Source organism: Myotis nattereri (genome assembly GCF_964212035.1).
Source record: "Myotis nattereri genome assembly, chromosome: X".
Classification (NCBI taxonomy): domain Eukaryota; kingdom Metazoa; phylum Chordata; class Mammalia; order Chiroptera; family Vespertilionidae; genus Myotis; species Myotis nattereri.
The window spans coordinates 63,267,032-63,289,542 of record NC_138078.1 but is presented as its reverse complement, the minus strand read 5'-3'; positions in this window follow the sequence as shown (position 1 = coordinate 63,289,542).

Below are 22,511 nucleotides of genomic sequence, written 5' to 3'. Positions count from 1 at the left end.
CCATTGTATGTTCTTGTCTCCTCTGTCAAATATTAACTGCTCATATTGTTTCGGGCCATTTCCGGAATCTCTATTCTATTCCATTGATCTATATGTCTGTTTTTGTGCCAGTACCAGGCAGTTTTGAGAACAGTGGCTTTGTAATACAGCTTGATATCTGGTATTGAGATCCCACCTACTTTGTTCATTTTCAGGATTGCTGCAGCTATTCAGGGTCTTTTTTTATTCCAGATGAATTTTTGGAGAGTTCGTTCTACATCTGTGAAGTATGCCGTTGGTATTTTAATGGGAAGTGCGTTGAATTTATAGATTGCTTTGGGTAGTATGGACATTTTAATGATGTTGATTCTACCAATCCATGAACACAGAATGTTCTTCCATTTGTTTATGTCTTCCTCTATATCTTTTTTCAACGTCCTGTAGTTTTCGGAATAGAGGTCTTTTACCTCTTTAGTTAAGTTTATTCCTAGGTAGCTTAATTTCTTTGGTGCGATGGTAAAAGGGATTCTTTTTGTAATCTCTCTTTCTGAAAGTTCACTATTGGTGTATAGAAATGCCTCAGATTTCTTGGGGTTTATTTTGTATCCTGCTGCATTGCAAAATTCATGTATTAAGTCTAGTAGTTTTTTGATGGAGTCTCCAGGGTTTTGTATGTATAATATCACGTCGTCTGCAATTAAGGACAGTTTTACTTCCTCTTTTCCAATTTGGATGCCTTTTATTTCTTCCTCTTGCCTAATTGCAATGGCTAACACTTCCAGTACTATGTTGAACAGGAGTGGTGAGAGGGGGCATCCCTGTCTTGTTCCTGTTCTTAGGGGAAATGGTCTTAGTTCTTGTCCATTGAGTATGATGTTAGCTGTGGACCTGTCATATATGGCTTTTATTATGTTGAGGTATGATCCTTCTACTCCCACCTTGCTGAGAGTTTTTATCGAAAATCGGTGTTGGATTTTGTCAAACGTTTTTTCTGCATCAATTGATATGACCATGTGGTTTTTTTTCTTTCAATTTGTTTATGTGATGTATCACGTTTATTGATTTGCGGATATTGTACCATCCTTGCATCCCTGGGATGAATCCTATTGGTCATGGTGTATGATCTTTCTGATATACTGCTGAATCCGATTTGCTAAGATTTTGTTGAGGATTTTGGCATCTATGTTCATGAGCGACATTGGCCTGTAATTCTCTTTCATTGTGTTGACTTTACCGGGTTTTGGTATTAGGGTGATGCTGGCTTCATAGAATGAGCTTGGAAGTGTTCCTTCCTCCTGAATTTTTTGTAGTACTCTGAGGAGGATAGGTTTTAGTTCTTCCTTGAAGGTTTGGTAAAATTCCCCTGTGAAGCCGTCTGGTCCTGGGCTTTTGTTTGATGGAAGCTTTTTGATGTCTCCTTCAATTTCTTCCATAGTTATTGGCCTATGGAGATTTTTAGATTCTTCCTGATTGAGTTTTGGAATGTTGTATTTTTCTAGGAATTTGTCCATTTCCTCCAGGTTGTCTAGTTTGTTGGAGTAGAGCTGTCCATAGTATTTTTTTTAGAAATCATTTGTATTTCTTTGGGGTCTGTTGTTATTTCACCCCTATCGTTTCTGATTTTGTTTATTTGGGTCCTTTCTCTTTGCTTCGTGGTGAGCATGGCTAGAGGTTTGTCAATCTTGTTTATCCTTTTGAAGAACCAGCTCTTGGTTTCATTGATTTTCTGTATTATTTTTTTGGTCTCTATGTCATTTATTTCTGCTGTAATCTTTATTATCTCCATCCTTCTGCACACTCTGTGGTTACTTTGTTGCTCTCTTTCTAATTCTTTGAGTTGTAGAGTTAGATGATTTACTACCATTTTTTCTTGTTTTTTGAGATAGGCCTGTAGAGCTATAAACTTCCCTCTCAGGACTGCTTTCATTGTGTCCCATAGGTTTTGGATTGTTGTGCTTTCATTGTCATTAGTTTCCAGGATGTTTTTAATTTCTTCTTTGATCTCATTGGTAACCCAGTCAATATTTACTAACATGCTTTTCAGCTTCCAAGTGTTTGAGTATTTTTGGTTGTTTTTATTGTAGTTTATTTCTAATATTATGCCATAGTGGTCTGTGAAGACGCTTTTTAAGATTTCAGTCTTCTTGAATTTGGGGATACTTTGTTTGTGACCCAATATGTGGTCTTTTTTTGAACTGTCCTATGAGCACTTGAGAAGAATGTATATTCCGTGGCTGTGGGGTGAAGTGTTCTGAAGATGTCTATTAAGTCCATCTGATCCAGTGAGTCATTTCGGATTGCCGTTTCTTTGCTGATTGTTTGTCTAGAGGACTTGTCCTGTGATGACAGTGGTGTATTAAAGTCCCCTACTATGATTGTATTGTTGTCGATCTCTCCTTTGATATCTTCCAGTAGTTTTTTTATGAATTTGGGTGCTCCTGCATTGGGTGCATATACGTTTATCAGGGTTATATCTTCTTGTTGTATTGATCCTTTTAGTATTATGAAGTGGCCTTCCGTATCTCTTGTTATGGCCTTCACTTTGAGTTCTATTTTGTCCGATATAAGTATTGCTACCCCAGCTTTCTTTTCTTTTCCATTAGCCTGAAAGATATTTTTCCATCCCTTCACTTTCAGTCTGTGTGAGTCCTTTCTAATGAAGTGGGTCTCTTGTAGACAGCAGATGTATGGGTCATGATTTTTTATCCATTCAGCCACTCGATATCTTTTGGTTGGAGCATTTAGCCCGTTTACATTTAAAGTTATTATTGAAAGGTACTTGTTTGTAGCCATTTCTTTTTTTGTGTGTGGCTGTTTTCTTTCTGGGATTTTTATTTCTTCTTTTTACACCAGTCCCTTTAGCTTTTCTTGCATTGCTGGTTTGGTGGTGGTAAACTCCCTTAGCCTTTTTTTGTCTGTGAAGCTTCTTATTTCCCCTTCAAGTTTGAATGATAGCCTTGCTGGATAGAGTATTCTTGGATTCAGTCCTTTGCTTTGCATCACTTTGTAAATTTCCGTCCATTCCTTTCTGGCCTGATGTGTTTCTGTTGAGAAATCATTTGATAATCTAATGGGAGATCCCTTGTATGTAACTTTCCGTCTCTCTCTTGCAGCCTGTAAGATTCTCTCTTTGTCCTGAATATTTGCCATGGTAATTATGATGTGTCTTGGTGTGGGTCTTTTCGGGTTCACCTTGTTTGGGACTCTCTGTGCTTGTGTGACTTTTTTCTTCCCCACCTCAGGGAAGTTTTCTGATATTATTTCTTCCAATATGTTTTCTAATCCTTGTTCCTCTTTCTGTTGTTCTGGCACCCCTATTATTCGGATATTTTTTCGTTTCATGTTGTCCGAAAGCTCCCTTAGGCTCTCCTCCTGTCTTTTAATTTTTTTCTCCAACTGAAGTACAGTTTGGGTGTGTTTTGCTTCCCTGTCTTCTAATTCACTAATTCGGTCTTCCGCTTCTCCTAGTCTACTGTTGATACTTTCAATGGTGTTCTTTATTGCAGATATATCACACTTCATTTCTTCTTGGGTCTTACTTAAGTTGTCGATTTTTTCATCTGTTTCTTCTTGCTTCTTGGATAAGTTGTCGATTTTTTCCTCCATTCGGTGTATGCACTCTAGGACCCTTATTCTGAATTCTTTTTCTGTCATGTTGTATGCCTCTGTATCACTTAGCTGCTTTTTGGTGAGTCCTCCTTTTCTTTCCTTTGGGGATTTCTTTGTCTACCCATGTTTGATCTCACTGACGTATATAGATATTGAGTCGTTCAGTGGCTGCTCCCTAGGTGGCAGTGGCTCCTCTGGCTGTGGTTGCTCCTTGGGTGGTTGTGGTAGCAGCTGCTCCTCTGTTGTTAGCGGGTCTTCTGATGGGTGCTGTTCACAGCTGTTGTGTCTCTTCTGGCTGGTGGAGGGAGGCTTCACCCACAGCAGCTGTTCCTCAGACAGAGCGTGTGGAGATCAGGAGGTCGCTGTTGCTTGGATCTGCTGCGTTGATTTAAAGGTACAAAATACAACACAACAAGGCACAACGTACCAGGCACTGAACACAAATGAATTACGGTATTAATAACCCCAAATAAAGATAGTCACCTGAGCTAAGTGAGTTGGGGGGTAAGGAAGAAAGAAGAGAAAAAGATAGAGAGAAAAACAGAAAAAAGGGAAAAAAAAGAAGAAAAAGAAAAAATAACAAAAATAGAATGAAGTAGAAGAGGGGAGGAGACTATTCATATGAGGAGAAAACTCCGATAGAACGGCCACTAATCCCAACAAATTCCAGCAACGGATCCCTGGAGTGAATACAAACTACAAACAGCGAATAATATCAAGTGAGGTAAGGGAAAGCAGAAGCACAAAAATAACTGTCCGGGGGTGGGGGGGTGGGCGGCGGGGGAATGGGAGACAGAAAAAGAAAAAGAAAAAGCAGAACAACCTCACATACAATCCTTAAAGAAAAGAAAAGAAAAAAAAACCCAATATACTCAACAAACGAGCAAGCAACAACAGAACAATAGAGAAAAGGAAAAAAAAAAACCAATATACTCAACAATCGAGCAAGCAACAACCGAACAATAGAGAAAAGGAGAGAATAAAAAATTTGGATAGTGAAGAAAGATAAGGGAGAGGTGGATAAGGATTTAGAGCAGGTGATTGGAAAAGGGATATATAAGTAGGGTGAAATTTAGAAAGGGCGTATGAAGAATAAGGAAAATCTAAAGCAGGAATAGGGTAAGAGAAACAGGACAGCAAAAGGGGAAAAGTGGGGAAGAGAGTTTTAGCACGGCAGCACAATTGAGGTAGAAGAAAATGATGCTAAAGGAACGATGAAAATAGAATGGAGAACCTTAGTCCCAAAATAAAATAGAAAATAAAATGACACTTTAAAAAAAAATGGTAAAATGGCAGCAGTAATAATACTGGTTAAAAATAAAAATGTAGTAATTAAAAGGGTAAAATCAGGTGATGAAAAAAGAAAATAAATGGTTTCTTAGTTAAAAGGTGAAACAATAATTAAAAAAAATAATTAAAAAAAATAATGGGCTGTAATGAAGGTGCTTCAGATATTCTGCTCCTCTTTTTGGCATACCAGGTATTCAGGAGAATGTTGAATTTTCCTCTGATACCCTGTTCCTCTGTGTTGTAAGCCACAGTCCTGATTTTAAGGCAGGCTACAGTGGTTTCCCAGACAGCCCTTATCTGTATTTACAGAAGAGTCAGTTCGTGACTCTGCCTCTGGGTGGCAGTGCGTCGTGATTGACCTCCAAGGGTATAGGACCTCTCTGACCAGGTGTTCTCTATTGTACTGGAAGTTGGTTTGGGAATGTCCTCCGCCCAGAGCTGGTTTTCCAGTAGTCACTCCCCGCTCTGTTTCCCAGGCTCCCCCAAAACAGCCTTCCCTTACAAGCTCTGTGACTGACCCCAACTGGGTAGTCCCTTGCACTGGGTTCAAAAATCAAATGCACAGATTTAAGAGCCTGGGAAGTTGTGCGAACTCGCAAAGCTTCACCTTCCAAATCTGCGCGAAGTCTCTGCGCGCGCTCTGGCTCCTGGCACCGAGTAGCCAGCAAACTGGCTTAATCTGAGGCTGCCTGTTTGTGTCCCATCCAACTGTGGGCTTATTTATAGCGTTCCCTTCTGCCAGCAGCCCTGGGGGTGCCCTTCCACACTCGTGGGTCACGCTGGCTCCAATGGCCGCGGTCTTTGTGGGGCGCAGAGCCCCCACCCCCCTGCGCGCGTTCCACTCTCCAACCTAAATAGCAAACCGCACCTTTGGGGAAAGTCTAACCTTTCTGTGGGGAGAAGCAGAGTTCCTCTGAGTTCACATAGTCGTGCTGCTTGAGAGCCATTGTTGCTGGGTTAGTAGCTGGTCTCTGGATGCCAGCGACAGTCACCCAAGATGGCACGGTCTCCGCGGCTGTGCCAGCGCACCTGGTTTCAGCCTCAGCCTCTAACCATTCCCTTTATCTAGGATTTCTCAGTCTTTCCTGGCTGCAGACTGTCTCAGCTGAATCTCCTCTGCTTATTCGGGCTGTATGCTACCCGTTTCAGCTGCCCGCCCTTATCTGCTCCAGGACAAGGCACCGACACATCTGTCTAAACCTCCGCCATTTTCTTCCTCTGAACATGTTTTAATTAGATATGTATTTGGAAGTTTTTCCTGAGTGCAATATTTCAAAATATAAAATGCTTGCTTTCATAAGGAATTTCTGCCAAATAAAGAAAGAATTGATTTATTAGTACAAACTCTTTATTTAACCGAGCAATGCTTTTATTTAAAAGCTCCTCACCGCTGCATTTTAAATTACGCTGGAAGTGAAGCAGGGTTTGCATGTCGTGTATCAAAATAAAACTTTACTAAATTTACTAATCTTTGTAAGAAATAGAATCCTAGTAAAGGAAAATTCTTCTAAAAAGTTACTGAAGACTTCCCATGATCCCTCTGTATATACAAATAAGCCAAAGGGTATACTCTTTAAAAATATGATTGCTAACATTTACAGATTGTTGTTAAAATACTAAATCTGATTAGTCACCATAAATGAAAAATCACTTGAAATATACAGCTTTGTTACAGTATTTGTTAAAATCTCAAAAGGCAACCATGTTCCTTACATTTGTTGCTTGTGTGAGAAAGAAAACTGTCGGGAAGAAATAAAAAGAGGTTTCCTTCAGATGTCTAACTAAAATTAAAAATCAATATATTGGGCCTCATAAGCTAAATTAAATAATTTGTGTTTTGCCTCCTTAAACAAGGTTTATGTAAATTTACTTAAAGACTAATACCAGAAATTTAATTAATGTCATTTACTGTCCATAAATTAGGACAAGTAAAGTTACAAGAATAAATGTTATTTCCAACTGACTTAAATTAGCAAATTGGGCTAAGTGGATATTCAGGGGAACTTAGCTGTCACCTATTAAAATATAAACTACTACAATTTTTAAATAAGACCTCCATCATTATACCAAAAATACTAGGCAGGAACCAATTCCTGGAGCTTTAACTGTTTTTACTGATGGGTCATCTAATGGGAAAGTTGCCTATCATACTATAAATTGTGACCGAGTCATACTGACCAGTCATACTTCTGTGCAAAGAATTGACTTAGAAGCTATTAAGGCTGCGTTGCAAGATTTCCAACAGCCTGTTAACATAATTTCTGATTCCTCTTATGCTTCGGGCCTAGTGAATAGAATTGAAACTGCCCGGTTGAAATGGCTTAGTGACCAAAGTTTATTCTTACTATTTAAGTAAGTTCAACAGATTGTGCAGCAGCCAACATACCCTTTTTATATCTCCCACATCAGGGCTCACAGCATATTACCTGGCTCATTAACTAAGGCAAATGCACATGCTGATCAATGGGTTGCATTATTAAAAGAGGCTTCAGAGTCTCATCAGCTTTTAAAAATCCCAACTTGAAAAACAAAAAAGGGGGATGATGGAGAAATCACCTTTGGGTAGGCTACACCTAGCTTTAATTACTCTAAATTTTTTCACTTGTGATGCTGATGGAAAGACACCTATGGAGCTACATTGGTGTCAGAATAAAACAAAAGAAAATGGTCTAGTTAAATGGAAGGATCCCGAATCTGGTTTTTGGAAGTGACCTGACCCATTATTAAGCTTTGGCAGAGGGTACCCTTGTATATTCCCAGAGAATGTTTCCAAACCCGTATGGATTCCTGCTGGAAATATTAAACTGAATCAGGAATCTAGCCAGACTGAAGATGTTGCACCTGGAGCCATAACATGTAGCTGTAAACAATCAACTACCTCAGCCACAGAGAGCAGTGACTCCAAGCAGTCCACTGAAGATAAGGAACAGGAGGAAGACAAACCAGACAATCAACAGCCCAGAGACCACCTGGGACACGGTAAAGTGAAGTATGGTAACAATTAATTCAGGTAAAAACTATAGTTTCATACTGGTCTTAGAAGGCACATTTTTCCTTTACCTGGGAAGGACAGCATAGCTAACCCAAAGTCAGAAGGCTCCAGTCAGTGTGTCAACTCAGTGCTCTGGAAACCCAGAACTGTAATTTAGATAGCATGATGTCTCTGCTTCTGTAAATTGCTTTTCTTTCTTTCTTTCTTTTTTTTTTTTTGATAACTAGGTTCCACATTCGAAACCTTGAGACAGCCAGTTTAAAATTAAGTTGTCATGACCTAGAGCAAAGAATATTCTAACATGGTATTATTCTACAAGTTCTATTAATAATTTTTGATGCTTTACAACAGTATATAGTGCATTTATCCCAAACAAATTTAAAAATGAATTTGAATGTTTTACATGAAGGGATTTATTCCTTTCCACCGTGTGGAGGGCCTCCTGGGGAAGGCCCTTAAGCATTCTGTATTGACCTATCTTGACATTTTTTGTCAAGAGGAATCCAATTGCCTACAGCTGTTACCTGAGCTCTCTGTTCAAGCTGGGATCATGAAAGGCTGGTACCATGGATCTGTCTCTTTCCCAATGGCGTAAGCTGGGCCCTCTCTGGAGAAGAATCCTAGGTTCCCTATGATCAATGCCGGTTCCCCGCCAGCAGGCGGGGGGATCCAAAGGCAGTTGCTGGGCATGGAGGCCAGAGGGACACAGGTTAACAAGGAGAAAGAACTGAACCTCACATCACCCTACTTGGCGCAGAGATGGTTGATAGTCAAAGACGAGTAAGACCCCAAAGTGTGGGGCGACCTAAGACAGGCACAGCTGGGGGCCAGGAGGAGAAAACTTTGGATGCAACAAAGGAGGAGCACAGACACCCCCCCCTAATGGTGCACGGGCTTGAACACTCGCCCCTTCTGAGGAAGGTCTCCTGTCCCCATGGCTGCTTCTTGTTTCCCAGGCCCAGCCCAAATCAGGAACCAAATAACAGAAGCGATTTGGTCCAGCTGAAAGCAGAATGCAGATAAACGGAGGCTTGGCTAAAAGACCCTATGTCTAAATATAGCCTAACAACAGGAATGCTCAGAGCCTTCACGAGGATGTAAAGTGATCCTCTTCATTAATATTTACAGTGTAAAGTAAGATTATTCTTAAAATATTAAATTTGACCGCAAAATAGTTTTCAAATTAATTAAATTCAAGTTTACAAATTAATTACATATGGCTAATTTGAAATAAGTAATTATTCAAAAAGTATTTACAAAAATTTTCATTTGATGGTAAACATGAAATGAAACTAAAGCATGTTCAGGTTCATTTTTTTCCGTGCAAAACTTAATATTTAAAGCTATCTAGACTGCATTATAAAATTTCCAAGAAGTCTCCAAATTAAATTAAAAAAAAGGGGGGATAGTGGATAAATATATTGGAAGAATACCATGTAAGGAAATAGATCCTGTAACTAAATTACATTTAGAGAAAAAATTGTTTCGTTTATAATGCTAATAGTGAGACACCCAGAAAAAACACACATTATGCTAGGGTAGGCCAGGTAAAGATCATGTTAAAGAAAAGACCCCAAGTAAGGTTTTTATTTTCCTTTAACATTTGGTCGAGAATATGTTTGTATACTTTCAGAGAACAGCTACAAGACCATGTGGATTCCTGTAACAATGGATCACAGAAAGCCAACCAGAAAGACAGAAGAGACAGTTCAGAGATGGAGATGGTGGAAGACGCCTTGCCATGCTAGCAGTCAGCAGCTGTGCGGCACTGCAGGGTGCCCAGGAACAGACCAGAAAGGACCGGACCTGCAGTTTCCACCATCCAGAACAAACCTTTCATTGCTGGCATGTACACATGAACTTTTGGACATTGAAACATGGACTCATAACTTTAGGACATTGAAATTGGGACTTGAGTATTTTTTAAAGAAAAAATAAGGGGGAGATGTGGGAAACTGTTTATTGCCTTCATTATCTATTAAGCATAGACAGAGAACTCCCCAAAACACCCCGAAGGCTGGGTGCCTTTGAAGTCCTAGCAATGCTCAGAGCTAGGCGCCACCTCTGTTTGTCCAGACAGTGGTAGCTGAAACTAATCCCTCATTTATTATTATGTAAATCCTTGCTGAGGGGCTAGTGTGCTTATTACTAGGGGGTCACCTGCCTAAGGTCTATGCTATGGGTGCATCCGAGATCAATAAAAGCTTGGTGAGGCCTGAGCACAGAGGAAGTCCTTCGGGACTTGCCGACTGGTCCCCCAATATTGCAAAAATATCTCTTGTCTTTTTCTCTCCTTTGTTGTGTGGCTCCTCTTTCAGATATCGAACCTTACTCCACGTGGAACATAGAAGGAAACAATCAACACAAAACACAAGGACGGTTGAAGGAACTGCAAGTCCAAAAGCAAATGTATGTTGGTATTGGGGGGGGAGGGGATGGGATGGATGGTCATGGTCGCATTCATGAGGAACAGGGCGTTTTGTTAGTGCTGGCAGTGTATAATAAAGAATTTGAATTCCTTTTTACATGGCAGACTATTGAGTATTGTTAAACTATTGAAAGAGTGGTCAGCTCGAGATGTGAAGTTTTATGCCACAACTGGTACAGTTTTGCCTTTAACATCATGGTCTAGAACAGCATTGTTGGATATTGGAGATACTGAGGAAGTGAGGTTTGACTCTGTTTCACTTCTGGGGAGGGATCTAAGGAAGGGGCAGGCATGTGAGAAGGGAGTAATGTAGATTTCTTTAATGGGGGCACCAGACAAGCCATTCCATACTGAGCCAGACACTTAGAATAAGGACAAGGAGAAGACTTAATGAGGATTTTTCTCCTCAACACTTTCTCATACTGGCAAGGAAGAAAAGAAGCTGATGTTTAATTTAGGTTTGGATTGGGTGGGTGGGATGGATGATGGTGGTCGCTGTCATGAGGAACGGGGTGTTCTTATAGTGCTGGCAGTGTATAATATTGAATTTGATTTCCTTTTTACATGGTAGACTATTGAATAATGTTAAACTATTGACAGGATTCTCAGCTCAATATGTTAAGTTTTATGCCACAACTGGTACAGTTTATATTAAACAACTTGCTCTAGAACAGCATTGGTGGATATTGTTGATATTAGAGAAGTGAGGTTTCACTCTAACTGTTTCACTGATGATTCACTTCATCTTACATTTCCACCATACCTAAGTAAGATATTAGTACTAAGGGAAATTGGGTACAGTGTACATGAGTATTATCTTCCCAATTTTTCTCTATATCTGGAACTATTCTAAAACAAAATTTTTATTAAAACAACTCTCAAAATAATAGGAAATGGTAATATCTGAACATAGTGGAATGGACCACTGAAATGACTGTAGAGTTTAGGAAGTGGATTAGAGGAAACACCACCTCCATGCCATATGCTGGACTATAGTGGAACTAAAGGAAGAGAGAAAGCGAGAGAGAGAGAGAGAGAGAGAGAGAGAGAGAGAGAGAGAGAGAAAATAGAGACAGAGGTCAGTTTTTGAAAAATTTTAGGAGTTAAGAGGAAGGTCTCTGTTCTATAACCAGAGTATCTGAGATTACTGCATCCTCTGCCAACCCTGTCCCAATTGGATGGTCAAGCTGAGGCTTTGTGAGGTCAAGCCACACCATGGCCAAACTGATTTTGGGCAACCAGACCTGAAGTGAGTGGCTCCTCATTAACCGAAATATAATAAATAGAGGCCAAGAACCTTTCAGTAGTGTCTGTTGCCTCAAGATAGCAAAACTTTATAAGACGATAGTGTAGACTAGTAGAGATAAGGAATAAGACTCCAAACACAAGGATGGAAGAAGAAACTGCAAGGACAAAATTGAATTTATTTTTGTATTGGGGTCAGGTGGGCTGGATGGTGGTGTTCGCAGTCATGAGGAACAGGGTGTTGTGTTAGTGCTGCCAGTGTATAGTAAAGAATTTGCTTTCCTTTTTAAATGGCAGACTATTGAATATAGTTAAACTATTGAAAGGATGGTCAGCTCAAGATCTGAAGTTTTATGCCGAATATGGTCCAGTTTTTCCTTTAAAACTTCTTCTAGAACAGCATTGCTGGATATTGGAGATACTAGTGAAGTGAGGTTTCACTCTAACTGTTTCACTGATGATGCACTTTATGTTACATTTGCCCCATACATAAGTAAGATATTAGTAATAAGCGAAATTGGGTATGGAGTACGTGGGTATTATCTTCACAATTTTTCTGTAAACCTGGAACTATTCTAAAATAAAACATCCATTAAAACAACACTCAAAATCCTAGAAATGGTAGCAACTGAACATAGTGGAATGGACCACTGAAATGACGGTGCGTATGGAAATTGTATTAGAGGAAACACCACCTCCCTGCCATATGCTGGACTATAATGGAACGAGGTGAAATGAGAGAGAGAGGCAGGTCAGTTTGGGAAAAATTTTAGGAGTTTAAAGGAAGGTCTCTCTTCTATAACTAGAGTGTCTGAGATTTCTGCATCCTCCTCCGCTCCCGCCCCTCCTGGAAGGTCAAGCTGAGGCTTTGTGATGTCAAGCCACACCATGGGAACCACTGAATTTGGGCAACCAGAGCTGAAGTGAGTGGCTCCTCATTACCCCAAAGACTATATAGAGGTTAGGACCCTGTGAGTAGTGTCTGTTGCCTCAGGAAAGCGAAACTTAATAAGACGATGTTGTAGACTTGTAGAGGTAAGGAATAAGACTCCAAACACAAGGATGGATGAAGAAATTGGAAGTCCAAAAGTGAAATTATGTTCGTGTTGGGGTGGGGGGTGGGATGGATGGTGGTGGTCGCTGTCATGATGATCAGGGTGTTGTGCTAGTGCTTGCAGTGTATAATAATGAATTTGATTTCCTTTTTACATGGCTGTCTATTGAATATGGTTAAACTATTGAAAGGATGGTCAGGTCCAGATTTCAAGTTTGATGCCACTTCTGGTCTAGATTTTTCATTAACAACTTGGTCTAGAACAGCATTGCTGGATATTCGACATACTAGAGAAGTGAGGTTTAACTCTGTTTCACTGATGTTTCACTTCATGTTACATTTGCCCCATACATAAGTAAGATATTAGTAATAAGGGAAATTGGGTATGGTGAACATGGTTATTATCTTCACAATTTTTCTGTAAATATGGTCATATTCTAAAATAAAACATCCATTAAAACAACACTCAAAATCCTAGGAAAAGTTAATATCTGAACATAGTCTAATGGACCACTGAAATGATGGTGGAGCATGGGAATTGTCTTAGAGGAAACACCACCTCCCTGCCTATGCTGAAATATAATGGAACTAGAGGAAATTAGAGAGAGAGAGAGGTCAGTTTGGGAAAAATTTTAGGAGTTAAGAGGAAGGTCTCTGTTCTATAACAAGAGTGTCTGAGATTTCTGCATCCTCTTCAACCCCTGCCATTCCTTGTCGGTCAAGCTGTGGATTTGTGATGTCAAGGCACACGATGGCAACCACTGACTGTTGGCAACCAGAGCTGAAGTGAGTGTCTCCTCATTAACTTAAAGAGTATATATAGAGTCCAGGACCCTTTGAGTAGTGTCTGTTGCCTCAAGATAGCGAAACTTAATAAGATGATACTGTAGACAAGTAGAGATAAGGAATAAGACTACAAACACAAGGATGGATGAAGAAACTGCAAGTATAAATGTGAATTCATGTATGTATTGGGGGAGGGGGCGGGATGGATTGTGGTGGTCGCAGTCATGAGGAACAGGGTGTTCTGTTAGTGCTAGCAGAGAATAATAATAAATTTGATTTCCTTTTTAAACAGCAGAATATTGAATATTGTTCAACTATTGAAAGGAAGGTCAGCTTAAGTCTGAAGTAATGTGCAACAACTGGTCCAGTTGATCCTTTAACAACATGGTCTAGAACTGCATTGCTGGATATTGGACATACTAGAGAAGTGAAGTTTCAATCTATTTCACTGATGATTCACTTCATGTTACATATGCCCGATAATAAGTAAGATATTAGTAAAAAGGGAAATTGGGTATGGTGTACATGGTTATTATCTTCACACATGCTCTGTAAATCTGGAACTATTCTAAAATAAAATATCCATTAAAACAACACTCAAAATCCTAGGAAATGGTAGCAACTGCACATATTGGAATGTACCACTGAAATTATGGGGGAGTATGGCAATTGCCTTAGAGGAAACACCACCCCCCTGCCATATGCTGGACTATAATGGACCTAGCGGAAATGAGAGGGAGAAGGAGGACAGTTAGGGAAAAATTAAAGGAGTAAGATGAAGGTCTCTGTTCTATTACCAGAGTGTTTGAGATTTCTCCATCCTCTGCCCCCCCTACCTTTCCTGGTTGGTCAAGCTGAGGCTTTGTGATGTCAAACCACACCATGGCAACCACTGTTTTGGGGCAGCCAGGGCTAAAGTAAGTGGCTTCTCAATAACATATAAAGTATATATAGAGGCCAGAACCCTTTCACTAGTGTCTGTTGCCTCAAGATAGCGAAACTTAATAAGACAATAGTCTAGACCAGTAGAGATAAGAAATAAGACTCCAAACACAAGGATGGATGAAGAAACTGTAAGTGCAAAAGTCAATTTATTATTGTATTGAGGGGGGGTGGTATGGATTCACGTGGTGGCAGTCATGAGGAACAGGGTGTTCTGTTAATGCTGGAAGTGTATAATAAAGAATTTGATTTCCTTTTTACATGGCAGACTATTGAATATTGTTAAACTATTGACAGGAGGGTCAGCTCAAGATGTGAATATTTATGCCACAAGTGATTGAGTTTTTCCTTTAACATCATGGTCTAGAACAGCATTGTTGTATATTGGAGATACTAGAGAAGTGAGGTTTGACCCTGTTTCACTGATGAGGAGGCATCTAAGGAGGGGGCATGCATGTGAGAAGGGAGTAATGTAGATTTCTTTATTTGGAGCACCAGACAAGCCAATCCATACTGAGCCAGACACTTAGCATAAGGACAAGGATAAGTCTGAATGGGGAATTTATTCCCAACACTTTCTCATACTTAAGAGAAAGAGAAGCTGATGAGAAAAGAAGCTGATGTTTATTTTAGGTTTGGATTGGGGCGGCTGGAAAGATGGTGATGGTCGCAGTCATGATGAACAGGGTGTTGTCTTAGTACTGGCACTGTATAATAATGAATTTGATTTCCTTTTTACATGACAGACTATTGAATATTGTTAAACTATTGAAACGATCATAAGCTCAAGACCTGAAAGTTTATGCCACAACTGTTAAAGTTTTTCCTTTAACAACTTGGTGCAGAAGAGCATTGCTGGATATTGGTGATACTAGAGAAGTGAGGTTTCACTCTAACCGTTTCACTGCTGTTTCACTTCATGTTACATTTACTCCATACATAAGTAAGTCATTAGTAATAAGGGAAATTGTGTATGGTGTACATGGTTATTACCTTCACAACTTTTCTTTAAATCTGGAACTATTCTAAAATAAAACATCCATTAAAACAAAACACTCAAAATCCTAGGAAATGGTAGCAACTGAACATAGTGGAATGGACCACTGAAATGACTGGGGAGTATGGGAATTGTCTTAGAGGAAACACCAACTCCCTGCCATATGCTGGACTACAATGGAACTAGAGGAAATGAGAGGGAGGGAGAGGACAGTTAGCGAAAAATTTAAGGAGTAAGATGAAGGTCTCTGTTCTATACCCAGAGTGTCTGTGATTTCTGCATCCTCTGCCACCCCTGCCACTCCTGGTTGGTCAAGCTGAGGCTTTGTGATGTCAAGCCACACCATGGCAACCACTTATTTTGGGCAGTCAGAGCTGAAGTGAAGTCTCCTCATTAATCTAAAAAGTATATATAGAGGCCAGGACAATTTGAGTAGTGTCTGTTGCCTAAGATAACGAAACTTAAAAAGAGGATAGTGTAGACTATTAGAGATAAGGAGTAAGACTCCAAACACAAGCATGGATGAAGAAACTGTAAGTCCAAAAGTGAATTTATCTTTGTATTGAGGGGGTGGGATGGATGTTCGTGGTGTCAGTCATGAGGAACAGGGTGTTGTGTTAGGGCTCGCAGCTTATAATAAAGATTTGATTCCTTTTTACATGGCTGACTATTGAATATTGTTAAACTATTGAAATGATCGTCAGCTCAAGTTGTGAAGTTTTCTGAAATAACAGGTAGAGTTTTTCCTTCAACAACATGGTCTAGAACAGCATTGTTGGATATTGGATATACTAGAGAAGTGAGGTTTGACTCTGTTTCATTAATGAGGAGGGATCTATGGAGGGGGCTGGCATGTGAGAAGGGAGTCATGTAGATTTCTTTAGTAGGGGCACTAGACAAGCCATTCCATACTGAGCCAGACCCTTAACATAAGGACACGGATAAGTCTGAATGGGGATTTTTTTCTCAACACTTTCTCATACGATCAAGGAAAAAAGAAGCTGATGATTAATTTAGGTTTGGATTGGGGGGGTAGCATGGATGGTGGTGGTCGCAGTCATGAGGAACAGGGTGTTGTGTTAGTGCTGGCAGTATGTAATATTGAATTTGTTTTCCATTTTACATAGTAGACTATTGAATATTGTTAAACTATTGAAAGGATGGTCAGCTCAAGATGTGAAGTTTCATGCCACAACTGGTCCAGTTTTTCCTTTAACGCCTTGGTCTAGAACAGCATTACTGGATATTGGAGATACTAGAGAAGTGAGGTTTCACTCTGTTTCACTGATGATGCACTTCATCTTACATTTGCCCCCTAGTTAAGTAAGATATTAGTAATAAGGGTATTTGGGTATGGTGTACATGGTTATTATCTTCACACTTTTTCTGTAAATCTGCAACTATTCTAAAATAAAACATCCATTAAAACAACACTCATAATCCTAGGAAATATTAATATCTGAACAGAGTGGAATGGACCACTGAAATGACGGGGGAGTATGGCAATTGTCTTGGAGGAAACACCACCTCTCTTCAATAGGATGGACTATAATGGAACTAGAGGAATTGAGAGAGATGCAGGTCAGTTTGGGAAAAATTTTAGCAGTTAAGAGGAAGGTCTCTGTTCTATAACCAGAGTGTCTGAGATTTCTGCATCCTCTGCCAACCACGCCTCTACTGGATGGTCAAGCTGAGGCTTTGTGATGTCAAGCCACACCATGGCAACCACTGATTTTGGGCAGTCAGAGCTGAAGTGTGTGGCTCTTAATTAACTTAAAAATATGTATAGATGCCAGGACACTTTGAGTAGTGTCTGTTGCCTCAAGATAGCGAAACTAAATAAGACGATATTGTAGACTAGTAGAGATAAGGAATAAGACTCCAAACACAAGCATGGATGAAGAAACTGCTAGTCCAACAATGAACTTATGTTTGTATTGGGGTGGGGGGTTGGGATTGATGGTGGTGGTTGCAGTAATGTGGAACATGGTGTTGTGTTAGTACTGGCAGCGTATGATAAAGAATTTGATTTCCTTTTTACATGGCAGACTGTTAAATATTGTTAAACTATTGAAATGATTAGAAGATCAAGACCTGAATGTTCATGCCACAACTAGTCCAGTTTTTCCTTTAACAACTTGGTCTAGAACAGCATTGCTGGATATTGGAGATACTAGAGAAGTGAGGTTTCACTCTAACTGTTTCACTGATGTTTCACTTCATGTTACATTTACTGCATACATAAGTAAGTCATTAGTAATAAGGGAAATTGTGTATGGTGTACTTGGTTATTACCTTCACATCTTTTCTGTAAATCTGGAACTATTCTAAAATAAAATATCCATTAAACAACACTCAACAAATGGCGGAGGTTTAGACAGATGTGTTGGTGCCTTGTCCGGAGCAGATAATGACAGGCAGCTGAAACAGGTAGCCTACAGCCCGAATAAGCAGAGGAGATTCAGCTGAGAGACAGTCTGCAGCCAGGAAAGATAGAGAAATCCTAGATAAAGGGAACGGTTAGATGCTGAGGCTGAAACCTCTCCAGGTGCGCTGGCACAGCCGAGGAGGCCATGCCATCTCTGGTGACTTTCACCGGCATCCAGAGACCAGCTACTAACCCGACAACAACGGCTCTCAAGCAGCGTGACTACGTGAACTCAGAGGAACCCCGCTTCTCCCCACAGAAAGGTTAGACTTTCCCCAAAGGTGCGGTTTGCAGTTTAGGTTGGAGAGTGGAACACGCGCAGGGGGGTGGGGACTCTGCGCCCCACAAAGACCGCAGCCGTTGGAGCCAGCGTGACCCACAAGTGTGCAAGGACACCCCCAGGGCTGCTGGCAGAAGGAAACGCTATAAATAATCCCACAGTTGGACGGAACATCAAATGGGCAGCCTCAGATTACGCCAGTTTGACGGCTACTCAGAGCCAGGAGCCAGAGCACTCGCAGAGACTTCGCGCAGATTTGGAAGGTGAAGAGTTGCGAGTTCGAACAACTTCCCAGGCTCTTAAATCTGTGCGTTTGATTTTTGAACCCAGTGCAAGGGACTACCCAGTTGGGGTCAGTCACAGAGCTTGTAAGGGAAGGCTGTTTTGGAGGAGCCTGGGAAACAGAGCAGGGAGTGACTGCTGGGAAACCAGCTCTGGGCGAAGGATATTCCAAACCAGCTTCAGGTACAATAGAGAACACCTGGTCAGAGAGGTCCTATACCCTCAGAGGTCAATCCCAACGCACTGCCACCCAGAAGCAGAGACAGGAACTGACTCTTCTGTAAATACAGATAAGGGCTGTCTGGGAAACCAATACAGCCTGCCTTAAAATCAGGACTGTGGCTTACAACACGGAGGAACATGTATCAGAGGGAAATTCAACATTCTCCTGAATTCCTGGTGTGCCAAAAAGAGGAGCAGAAGATCTGAAGCACCTTCATTACAGCCGTTTTTTTTAAATTATTTTTTTTAATTATTGTTTCACCACTTAACTAAGAAACCATTTATTTTCTTTTTTTCATCACCTGATTTTACCCTTTTAATTACTACATTTTTATTTTTAACCAGTATTATTACTGCTGCCATTTTACCATTTTTTTTAAAGTGTCATTTTATTTTCTCTTTATTTTATTTTGGGACTAAGGTTCTCCATTCTATTTTCATCGTTCCTTTAGCATCATTTTCCTCTACCTCAATTGTGTTGCTGTGCTAAAACACTCTTCCCCACTTTTCCCCTTTTGCTGTCCTGTTAATCTTACCCTATTCCTGCTTTAGATTTTCCTTATTCTTCATACCCCCTGTCTAAATTTCACCCTACTTATGTATCCCTTTTCCAATCACCTGCTCTAAATCCTTATCCACCTCTCCCTTATCTTTCTTCACTATCCAAATTTTTTATGCTCTCCTTTTCTCTATTTTTTTTGTTATTGCTTTCTTGATTGTTGAGTATATTGTTTCTTCTCTTTTCTTTTCTTTAAGGATTGTTTGTGAGGTTGTTCTGCTTTTAGTTTTGTTGTCTCACATTCCCCCCCGCCCCCCGGCCAGTTATTTTTGTGCTTCTGTTTTCCCTTGCATCACTTGATATTATTGGCTGTTTGTAGTTTGTATTCACTCCAGGGATCCGTTGCTGGAATTTGTTGGGATTAGTGGCGGTTCTTTCGGCGTTTTCTCCTCATATGAATAGTCTCCTCCCCTCTTCTAATTCATTCTCTTTTTCTTTTCTTTCTTTTTTTTTCTTTTTTTTCTCTTTTTTCTGTTTTCCTCTCTACCTTTTTCTCTTCTTTCTTCCTTACCCCCCAACTCTCTTAGCTCGTGTAGCCATCTTTATTTGGGGTTATTAATACCGTAATTCATTTGTGTTCAGTGCCTGGTACGTTGTGCCTTGTTGTGTTGTATTTTGTGCCTTTAAATCAACGCAGCAGATCCATGCGACCGTGGCCTCCTGATCTCCACACGCTCTGTCTGAGGAACAGCTGCTGTGTGAGAAGCCTCCCTCAATCAGCCAGAAGAGCCACAACAGCTGTGAACAGCACCCATCAGAAGACCCGCTACCAACAGAGGAGCAACTGCTAACACAACCGCCCAAGGAGCAAGCACAGCCCGAGGAGCCACTGCCACCTAGGGAGCAGCCACAGAACGACTCAATATCTATATACATCAGTGAGATCAAACATGGATAGACAAAGAAATCCCCAAAGGAAAGAAAAGGAGGACTCACCAGAAAAGCAGCTAAGTGATACAGAGGCATACAACATGACAGAAAAAGAATTCAGAATAAGGGTCCTAGAGTGCATACACCGAATGGAGGAAAAAATAGACAACTTATCCAAGAAGCAAGAAGAAACAGATGAAAAAATCGACAACTTAAGTAAGACCCAAGAAGAAATGAAGTGCTATATAGCTGCAATAAAGAACACCATTGAAAGTATCAACAGTAGACTAGGAGAAGCGGAAGACCGAATTAGTGAATTAGAAGACAGGGAAGCAAAACACACCCAAACTGTACTTCAGTTGGAGAAAAAAATTAAAAGACAGGAGGAGAGCCTAAGTGAGCTTTGGGACAACATGAAACGAAACAACATATGAATAATAGGGGTGCCAGAACAACAGAAAGAGGAACAAGGATTAGAGAACCTATTGGAAGAAATAATATCTGAAAACTTCCCTGAGGTGATGAAGAAAAAAAATTCCCACACCAAGACACATCATAATTACCATGGCAAATGTTCAGGACAAAGAGAGAATCTTACAGGCTGCAAGAGAGAGACGGAAAGTTACATACAAGGGATCTCCCATTAGATTATCAAATGATTTCTCAACAGAAACACATCAGGCCAGAAAAGAATGGACAGAAATTTACAAAGTGATGCAAAGCAAAGGACTGAATCCAAGAATACTCTATCCAGCAAGGCTATCATTCAAAATTGAAGGGGCAATAAGAACCTTCACAGACAAAAAAAGGCTAAGGGAGTTTATCACCACCAAACCAGCAATGCAAGAAATGCTAAAGGGACTGGTGTACAAAGATGAAATAAAAATCGCAGAAAGAAAACAGCCACACAAAAAAAAAGAAATGGCTACAAACAAGTACCTTTCAATAATAACTTTAAATGTAAACGGGCTAAATGCTCCAACCAAAAGATATTGAGTGGCTGAATGGATAAAAAATCATGACCTATACATTTGCTGTCTACAAGAGACCCACCTCATTAGAAAGGACTCGCACAGACTGAAAGTGAAGGGATGGAAAAATATCTTTCAGGCTAATGGAAAAGAAAAGAAAGCTGGGGTAGCAATACTTATATCGGACAAAATAGACCTCAAAGTGAAGGCCATAACAAGAGATACGCAAGGCCACTTCATAATACTAAAGGGATCAATACAACAAGAAGTTTTAACCCGGATAAACATATATGCACCCAAAGCAGGAGCACCCAAATACGTAAAAATTCCCCTGGAAGATATCAAAGGAGAGATCGACAACAATACAATCATAGTAGGGGACTTTAATACACCACTGTCATCACTAGATAAATCCTCTAGACAAACAATCAGCAAGAAACAGCAATCCTAAATGACTCACTAGATCAGATGGACTTCATTGTCATCTTCAGAACACATCACCCCACAGCCACGGAGTATACATTCTTCTCAAGTGCTCATAGGAGAGATTCAAAAAAAGACCACATATTGGGTCACAAAAAAAGTCTCCCCAAATTCAAGAAGATTGAAATCATACTAAGCATCTTCTCAGACCACGATGGCATAATATTAGAAATAAACTACAATAAAAACAACCAAAAATACTCAAACACTTGGAAGCTGAAAAGCATGTTATTAAATATTGACTTGGTTACCAATGAGAACATAGAAGAAATTAAAAACATCCTGGAAACTAATGACAATGAAAACACAACAATCCAAAACCTATAGGACACAATGAAAGCAGTCCTGAGAGGGAAGTTTATAGCCCTACAGGCCTATCTCAAAAAACAAGAAAAAATGGTAGTATATCATCTAACTCTACAACTCAAAGAATTAGAAAGAGAGCAACAAAGTAACCCCAGAGTGAGCAGAAGGAAGGAGATAATAAAGATTAAACCAGAAATAAATGACATAGAGACCAAAAAAATAATACAGAAAATCAATGAAACCAAGAACTGGTTCTTCAAAAGGATAAACAAGATTGACAAACCTCTAGCCATGCTCACCAAGAAGCAAAGAGAAAGGACCCAAATAAACAAAATCAGAAATGATAGGGGCGATATAACAACAGACCCCACAGAAATGCAAATGATTGCTAAAAAAATACTATGGACAGCTCTACTCCAACAAAGTAGACAACCTGGAAGAAATGGACAAATTCCTAGAAAAATACAACTTTCCAAAACTCAATCAGGAAGAATCTAAAAATCTCCATAGGCCAATACCTATGGAAGAAATTGAAGGAGACATCAAAAAGCTTCCATCAAACAAAAGCCCAGGACCAGACGGCTTCACAGGGGAATTTTACCAAACCTTCAAGGAAGAACTAAACCCTATCCTCCTCAAACTACTACCAAAAATTCAGGAGGAAGGAACACGTCCAAGCTCATTCTATGAAGCCAGCATCACCCTAATACCAAAACCCGGTAAAGACAACACAATGAAAGAGAATTACAGGCCAATATCGCTCATGAACATAGATGCCAAAATCCTCA